This window comes from Macaca fascicularis, chromosome 7, assembly GCF_037993035.2.
Source record: "Macaca fascicularis isolate 582-1 chromosome 7, T2T-MFA8v1.1".
Taxonomy (NCBI): domain Eukaryota; kingdom Metazoa; phylum Chordata; class Mammalia; order Primates; family Cercopithecidae; genus Macaca; species Macaca fascicularis.
Genome location: NC_088381.1, coordinates 135,414,015 through 135,423,133, shown reverse-complemented (window position 1 = coordinate 135,423,133; position 9,119 = coordinate 135,414,015). Strand labels below are relative to the sequence as shown.

The following is a 9,119-nucleotide window of genomic DNA, read 5'->3' as shown; positions in this document are numbered from 1 at the left end:
TGGCATTCTCACCAAGACCATATCCATACATCCCATCTCCCAGTTCTTTCCTGCCCAATTTGTTTTCCTGTAAAGCTGATCCAAGTAATTCCAAATTCAAGATTGGCTTCGACTTCAATGCTTCCTCTGCTTCTACCTCACTTCTTGCTTTCTTATCATAGCATCTGCAACAGACTGCATGTGATCTTCTCTTGATGTCCCATTTCCCTGCTCTGTCTCCCTCCCAGACCCTTTCTGATCGGGCTGCAGGTCAGTTCCTCCACTGGAATCACGCTCTTGAGCCACATCTCTCCTGACTTGTGGTCAGAGGGCGGCCCCCGGGAACCAGTCCTCTCTAACAAGCATAAAGAAATCTTTCTGATTCCCTTTGAAAGTTATCAAGAAAATTACTTATGGGGGACAAGAACAAACCCTTTATGGCTGGTTTGCTTTTGGGGGAAGGGCAGAAAAGTTCTTGCCTTTCAGAATATATGTCTAAGGACCTAACATGTTCGAGGAACTTTAGAGATATAAAGATACTTTAAAGACTCTTCTTGTCCTTGCTGGGTGGTGGAAGAGAGATGTGAAGGGAGCTACCACTCACTGCCTACCATGGCGGGGCCTTTACATGACAGGGTGGAGCTACTGCCACTTATTACCTATGTATTATACTATGTGCCTGGCACTATGCTAAGCACCTTATATGCATTCTCCTACTTACTGTTACAACTGCCCTGGACTTGGGTATTATTGCCATTTCCATTTTGCAGATGAGAAAAATAGGCTGAGAAAAGTTAAATGAACTGCCTTAAGACATCCAACTAGGATGGAGAGTCTGAACTCAAACCCAGGTTTGCTTGAGCAAAGCCTGTCTGTTCCTGGCCCATGCCACCGCACCGCTCCTCTTGCTTTGACAAGACACGAAGGCAAAGCAGGGGTGGTATCCTTTGGTGTGTGTTAGTGCAGCAGGGGTGGTTTGTCCCAGGCCCCTCCATCTTCAACCTGTTCTTGAATCGCTAGAACCATGATTACGGTGCCTCCTGCACCCAGGGTCACCCTCCCCACCCCTTCCCACAATTCTGTATGTAAGTTTCAGCATTCCTTGGGTGAAAAGCCAGGGAGGGCCCTCACTGTTACAGATGCTATTTTAAAGTCCATTTCTACAGCAGACTGCTCCACCCTGTGCACGCCTGATCTTATGTCAAATGTTCTTGATCTAAACAGAAAGAAGCTTGGAAGTGGTAACAGAAGACCCGAGTTTGAACTGCATTCTGCCTTTACTAGCAATCTAACCTTGACCAAACCATACAACCTCTTTGAGCCTTAATTTCCTCATTTATAAAATGGTGATAAAAATAGCTGTCCTACCCAGAGAGAGAAAATATGGCAATTGTAAGGCACTACTATCTAAACTTTTTGGGAAGAAATGATCCCTAACGTAAAGAATAAGGAAAACCCAGGACATGGATTTAAGTTCATGGGAGACCTGGAGAAAGCAGAGGCTGGATGATGCCATGCATTGCGCCTTAGTTCCTAACCCTTCTTTCTGATTCTCTAACTGATATCTTGGCTTCTACAATAGAGCTTCTCTGCTAAAGGATGAAAATATTAATATTATAAATTAAAATATTTTTCTTTGACTTCAATGTTTATTTTTTGCTTCTGAGTTTAAAAGAAATTCAAACATTTTTGCGGGTGCCTAAAAATATTGTGAGCACTGAGCCCCATGCCTACTGTGCCTCATGCATAAGGTGCCAGGAGTTCAGATCTTCCGAAGCCTTTCCAGCCCATTGTGCTTTCCTCTGCGCAATGCTGCCTCCCAGAGCCTGGGGGAGAGCCAGTTGCCAGCCGCCGGCCACAGCTAGAGAAGGAGATTAGGCGTACTATGCCTCCGTGGCAAAGGGGCACAGGGGATGGCCCTTTTCATCAGGTAGACCTTGCTGCTAGACTAGCTGCTTCTCGCCAACGTGTCCCTGAGACACTGTCTCCTGCATCTCTGACAGTGTACTAGGGACAGCCCACATGCCTGCCTGTAGCCCTGACTCTCTCCCTTCTCCTGCCTTATCTCCAGCAAAAAAAACCAAATTTCCCTGTTATCCAAAGCCTACTGTGTACTGAGAATATTACATGCGTGATGTCCTTGGGTCATTATACTATACTTACAATGAGGCAATATCTCCATTTTACAGAAAAGAAAGCAAACTCAGGGGGAAGTCTAGAGTTCCTGCCACTGGTAGCACATGGCTGTCTACTTCTTGTACTTGTTTGAGGAACCCAACATGACTCCCTCTGCCCCCATCAGAAGCCCATTGCTTTCCTTCTGAGAAGAATGGCTTGACCAGCCCAAGAACAGGATATGTACGGGGATGGACTTAGAAATTCCTTGTCCACATTTCCTACTCCCAGCTTTGAGAGGCACCTTAGTTGATCTTTGAATATTCTGGCCAGGGACAGGAGGTTGGTAGAAGACCTACGGCCCCATCAGGCAATTAGAGGAAGACACAGGATCAGATTAGGGTTATGTATTAGGTTCAGACAGAGGAAAGCAGCCCAGTTTCTCGCCCAGAATGGGGCAAGAGCAGCTGGATGAACCATAGGATCTTTTTCTTAGAAGACTCTGTGCTGCCTTGGACTTCTGAGAGCTCTTTGTCACTGGTGCATGTTACAAAAAGGGGAAAGAGCTTCAGCCTCTCTTGTCATCCCTCTCCTCATTTCCCCCCTCCCGCTAGGTTGAAAAGCAGCCATTAGACCCCTCAGATCAGGCCTAGGCATGCATAGGGTTTGCAAGAGAATTAGAAAGGGTACTCTCTCCGGATGGGTTAGTGACAAAAGGACACCCCCAGAGGGTGTTATAAATTTTCAAAATGCCCTTTCCTATTGGCTGAGGCACCCAGTGCCAGGACCTAGGCTTGGCGTGGGAATGGGGGCTGGATGTCATTCCCACTCCCTGCTCAGCCTTTCTGCAGGACCCAGGACCAGTCGGAGGGGCCTGTCTCAAGTCAGGGCCCTCAGCTGCTGATTTCCTGCGTTCAGCATTGTGGAATTTCCAGACTTTCCAGATGACATTCATTATTTTCCACCTCCCAATAAAAGAATCTAGATTGACTTCTGAAATAACATATTCTCTGTAATCTTTATGGTATAAAGCAAATCATGAGCCTTAGAGGTTCGAGCTTTGCCTTAGGCAAATTCCTTAACTTCCATAGGCCTCAGTTTCTCCTTCTTGGAAATGGGGATAAACAAACGACCTTACATGGCTGTTTGCATGAACTGACGGCAGGGTCCACAGTGCTGGCACAAGGTGGGTGGGTCTGCCACACCACGTGGTTCGTGGCCCTCAGGTAGCCCAGGCCTGCAATGATACCCACAGTGGATGTTGCACGCCTGGTCCCAGCTACAAGCTCCGGGCCTGACAGACACTCAAATGCAGGCGGGTTGGCTAAGACAGGGAGGGCCGAAGAGCCCTGCACCTCAGCCACCTGCACCGCGGCCCAGGCAGGGGGCGTGCTCCTAGGCGCCCGTGGCGGGGCTGACCCCGTGCTGTGGGAGGCTGCGAGGTCGAAGGGGACAGCGGGCCGGGCCGGCGAGCGGGCGAGCAAGGAGTTAAGCCGGGCGGCAGGGCGAGCGCCTGTCAGACGCGAGCATGTGCAGTTTGCAGCGCATCCGTACTATGGGTGAGTGCCGCCGCGGCCGCCGGGGGCTCCATTCCTCCCGGGCAGCGGCGGCTGCAGCCCCTCTGCCCCCGCGCCGCCGCGGCGGACGCCGACACACAATGCGGGACTAGGCGCGGCGCGGGAGTGCCAGGCGGCGTGGGGGTGCCAGGCGGCGTGGGGGAGGCACGGCCCGCAACTCCGCGCGGGGGGAGCTGGAGCGCCGGGTTTGGGGGCGGGGAGCAGGCGGCGCAGGAGAGCGCCCCGAGTCCCGGCGCGGGAGGAGGAGCGGGAGCCAGCCCTAGAGACTGCGCTCCTGGCCGCACCTGCTCCCGGCAGGCGGCCGGCCCTGCCCTGCCCCTGCCCACGGCCCCTGCCCCGCACCGGTAGGTACCCCAATGCCCGCAGACAGGCCTTTCCACCGCCGGGAGAGGTGGCCGCGCGGGGCCGGCAGCTCCGAGCACAGGGGGCGCGGGCGATGGGGACGGTGATGGAGAAGACCGGGCGACCGGACTTGGGGCTCTGGCTGATCCCGCTTCCTCTTTGCTTTCGGTTTCGAGGTTGCTGCCCCGGTTCGAGAGCGAGCCGCAGATTAGATAGATGGTGCGCCCGGGCTTGGATTCCCTGCGGGGGATGGGCGCACAGGGGGGCGTGTTGAGGAAGGGGGTGCGCGTTGGCAACTTTCCCCGCCTGAAACAAAGGGGTGTCGGGGGAAGCGAGGGCCAGCGGAAGGTTGACACCTCCTCTTCTTCCGGGCGGAGAGCACCCAGGAGGCCACCTAGGGAGGTTGGAAGGGGGTGACAATCTGGGTGGAAGCTGGGGAGCCAGGGCTTGGGAGTGGGAACCACGGACCCTCCTAGTTAGAGGCTGAGGACTTTGCTGAAGGGAAGGGAACGCTGCCAAAAGGACCCCGCAGCCTTCTCCCCAGGGTGCATGGAAAAGCTGGGTGATGGTGGACCCCACACCTAGGCGCCCTCGACTCCCCAGGTCCATGTCCCGGGGCCCAGCCCAGCCCCCTGGCTGCCAGCTCTTCACCTGCCCTCCCTGATCTCTGGTCCTCCGTGGAAGATGCCTGGCTGAGATGGGAAGTGTTACAACCCGGTTCCTGGCAAGGGCAGGGAGACATTGGCCTCTTTCCCAGGTGTCTTCCTTTCCCTCTTTCTATGCTCAGTCAGAAACCCACCCCCTTCCCTTCCTTCCCGGGACTGTCTCCTTTCTTTCCCCAGGGTTTCCCTGGGGGTGTTTGGCTGCCTTAGGTACAGAGCTTGGAGGTAGGAGGGCAGGGTGTTCGGGCACTGCTCAAGGCTCTCCCTGAAGGGAAAGAGCAGGACCCCAGGGAGCTGTCTGCTGGTGTAACCTTGGGGCTCTGCTCACCAATTCTCGTGTTCTCAGCACCCTAGTAATAAGTGAGCTGTTGCCGTGGCTATGAGCCTTGGGTAATTGAGAGGCCTGGGTTTCTCCCTGCTGTACCAGGAAGAGGGGTCAAGGGAGGGCCAAGCAACCTGCCTTGGGGGTGGTACAGTGTCTTTCTCTCTAGAAAACAAATGGGCCAGGTTCCAGGTCCCCGGTCCTTGGCCTTGTGTCTCCAGGAACAAGGTGCCTCCAGTTCTGAGCTGGCTTACATGTGACCACCAGCTCCTATCCTGTGGCAGGACAGCCCTTTGGGAGCTCAGATTTTTTTCCCTGGTTGGAAGACAGATACATCTGCTTGCCTGTGAGACAGAAGGCACTGGAGGGCCCGGGACTAGTGGAGGACTCTCCCGCCTGCTGGTGTGAATGAGCTAATGATACAAGTAGCTTGGACCAGGGTGGGCCTGCCAGGACACTTCGCTGTAGAGACACCTTGCTCAGGGGTGTGCTGAGATGACTCTTAGCCCTCAGTTTTGTGTTTGGAGACAGATATAAGCAACTGGAGAGAGAGCGTGGCAGGCTTTGGGTGGGGACAACAGGCTTTCTTTAGTGTTGATTTTGATCACTCATAGGTACAGGAACAAGGGAAGTTCCAGGACCAATAAGGAGTAGCAGGAGAAAACTGAGTCCCCTGAGCTATAGATTTGTGGCCCTGCAATTTGTGGCTAAAGTCAGATGCAGGTACTAGACCAGAGAAGCACAGCTAGGCCCACTCCTATGGACCTTCCCACTCTAACAGGGCAGGCAGGGTTGATTATCACTCAAGTCCCCATTGGAGGGGCTTTATTGGTTTATCCCAAGCTGTTTATTCAGAGCTGAGAGTAATGATATGGAGGCCCGACCTCCGAGCCTCCAGCGGTGAGAGGATGGACTTTTCTGTGGCATGTTCCTCAAATATACTGAGGAACTTAAATATCTTAAGATGGGAAATTGATACTCTCCTAACTTCCTGTTTTGAAGTGATGAGGCATGAATTTTTACATTTATAAGTGGGTTAAGACCCTCAAGTCCTTGAATGAAAGATATTAAATGAGTTAATGAGCATTATACTGTGTTTATTTTGGTTGTATCAGATTTACATATTGTTTCTAAAGGGAAAGGTGTCATTTTACAGGAAGGGACCAAATTACAGCTTTTGTGGTAGGCAAAGCTCAGTGTTGGTTTTAAAAGTGTAGTTTTTATCAGAAAAGCTCTTGCTGCAGCACTTAAGCAGCAAGTGTTTTTTTCTGCCTACCTCCCAGGAGCTCCTTCCTGGTGGACTTTTTCCTGGTAGACAGTTTCCAGCTAGAATGTTAGTGACTGTCAGCCTCTAGTTTCTGAAGAGGGTCTCTAATGATGTTGGGTACTCTGATGTCATAAGGAGAGACCTGGGTAAGGGCAGTAGAGTGAGGCAGCTTGATCTTATCGGCAACTATATCAGATCTGGCTGTCCTTGAGGGGAGGGAAGGGATAGCTAACCCTCCCAGAGCCTGGCTGTTTTCAAGTTTGTATCCTTTTACGCTTCTCCTCCCCTCTCTCCCCACCTCCCATGTACAGACAAGGTGGTTTGGGTGTATTTTTCAATTGCAGGAACCTTCCTTTTAAGGCGAGGATAATTTCTGACCTGGCAAAGTCTTATCTCCCTTTGTGGCAACACCTGGCTAAGGAGGGAATATCAGACAGGATTCTCATGTTCTGAGCTGAGGAATTTCAGCCTCTGTTGGCCAGATCTTCTTCTTACTCTACATCACTTCTCAGAAATCAGGCTTTGTCTTTGAAAAGTAAAGTGAAAGCTGATTTCTAGGGAAGGAGTATGAGGGGGGCACTTTTGGTTTGCTTCCCCTTAGGGAAACTGAGTCCCACTGAGAGTTGGCACACTGTCTGTGGTGTGTGAGAATGCATATGTTGGGGAAATTTTCCTTTCCTGGGATTTAAGGGCGTTTAAAATCAAGTACCCAAGTAGATCCATAGGTTATACTTTTCTGCTATAAGATAAAGATGAACTCATAGAATTTACGTACCAGGGTGTTTGGTTCAAGATGTATATTTGCCTCAGACTTTGAGTTATGGGATGCCCCATGCTGCTGTGATTCAAGGAAAAGGTAGTGGTTTGCACCCCAAGACACACATCCATAGATAGAACTGAGGCTAAGTCAACCATCACATTTCCAGGCTAGAAAAGAGGGTTTGCTCCTTTCCCTGTTTTCACATTCATCAGGCTGCATTTATACATAGTGTGGACTTCGGCTCTCCTCCCCTGTGAGGCTATACTTCATGTTCATTTTAACATCAGTTCCCCTATGTATAAATGTAGTGGAGTTGAGGTGACAGAGTGATGCTGGCCCCCTGCTCCTTCAAAGGATGGTTCTGAAAGGCGACTTTCCACCCTCCTCTGATTTTGGTGCTTCCACTTACCTTTGGATCACAGTCCAGTCTGGCAGTTTGAGGAGCAACCAAAGTCATTGACAATTCGCGTTTTTGAACATCCAGCTTTTCACCGTCCTTTACTCTGCTGGCTCCCCAGTAGGGAGTTTAATATTTTTTCAGGATTCTTGGCTCCCAATGTGGCTGGTGTTGTAGAAGAGACAGCATCTTTGAAATGAGGGCAAACCGTCTACACGGACAGGTCTCGGGTCCTCAGGTTGCTCCTTCCGGTTGCTCCGTCTTCTAGAAGCATGACAGTTTTTTTTGTTTGTTTTTTTTTTTAAAATAAGACTTCAGCTTTCAATCAATGTAGGGAGAGCTGATAAATATGAAAAGATGAGGGGAGAGATCACCTTCTGCCACTCCTTTGCTTCCCAAAAGCCCCTCATTCAGAATATACTGGATTATCCACTTCTGACTGCTTTTGCAGTTAGACTTGAATGACGAATGCCATCTAGCTGGCCCATTCATTCATTGTTTCCTTTCAGTTATTAAGAGGCACCCCTGTCACATGAGCTTCTGGAATGATCCGTTTCCATCGGAAAGGTCACTCACCTTGAGTTTTAGTAAGGCCTTGATTTCAGCCCTGAGTAGCTAGGGATGCCAGCCAAGGAGATTGAAGGGCCACAAAGAGAGGATTCTTTTCTAGACTTCTGAGGGGTGATTCATGCTTCAAGATAAAATGTGCTTCCTGGGGCGCCATGGTTTCATTGCTTGCATAGTCAGTGGAGGGACAGGCCCTGGTGCAGCGAGAAGCCCACCTTGCTGACAATAACTGCCATTCTTCAGAGCACCGACAGGGACTTGTTTTTAGCCCACTGACAACCCCCATCTCCTTTTTCATTGCTGTCCTTGGTCAAACCCCATTTTAGTCCCTAAGTCCTTAGGATCTCTCTCCTCCTCGTTCCCAATCAAAAAGGCTGTTTTGAAGTCAGGAGTAAGGCAGCCAGAGCATTGGTCTTACTTTCATCTACTTTCTTAAAGCAAATATGGACAAGAAATATCATTACCACTGGGCAAAACACAAGCAGAGGTTCCAGATTTTTGTCTTGTTTTCTTTTTTTTTTTCTCTTGGCATGAGCAATGAGATGACCTTCTTATACTGACCTATAGATGCTGTAAAGCTTTCATATAGCCTGCACACATGGTGAGTGCTTATTAAATCACCAGCTGTGGTACTTGGATGTGATCGGATACCCTGATTTCTAGGTCATTGGGCAATGATTCGTTTGTGTGTGAGCTGATGGTTGGCAAAGGCTTCAGGAATCAGGAAATCTGGGATCCCTCCCTGACTCACTCACTTGTGTGACCTTGGACAGCCCATTTCAGCCCTCTGAGACTTAATTCCACAAATAGAGCTTCAGCTGGCTTCAGTGATCATGGCAATAACAATGACAGCCACCGTTTATTAGGCTAAGCATTTACATATGTTGTTTTCTCACAGCAATGAGATAGCTACTATTAATTATACCCATCTCACAGCTGGAAACACTGAGGCTCTGTAAGATAAAGTGATCACACATATCATACAGCTAGTAACTGTCTAAACTGGGACTTGAACTGAGATCTATCTGATTTTTTTTTTTTAAATAAAAAAAAATTCTAGAGATGAGTTCTCTCCCTGTCGCCCAGGCTTTAGTGCAGTGGCACAGTCATAGCTCACTGCAGCCTTGAAAT

At 50.1% G+C, this 9,119-nt stretch overlaps 1 protein-coding gene across 5 annotated transcripts in view; it reads left to right on the top strand.

The window, feature by feature from the left end:
• Positions 1–3,612: 3,612 nt before the first annotated feature.
• The window catches only part of TMEM229B (transmembrane protein 229B), a 46,865-nt gene continuing 41,358 nt past the window's right edge, over positions 3,613–9,119 (top strand). For 3 of the 5 annotated variants that reach the window (XM_073997589.1, XM_073997588.1, XM_045397560.3), the window contains exon 1: positions 3,645–4,015. The gene's annotated coding sequence lies outside the window, so the exon portion shown is untranslated. Of the gene's footprint in view, positions 4,016–9,119 lie in introns of all 5 variants that reach the window. The other 2 variants (XM_073997593.1, XM_073997590.1) reach the window with 1 other exon arrangement.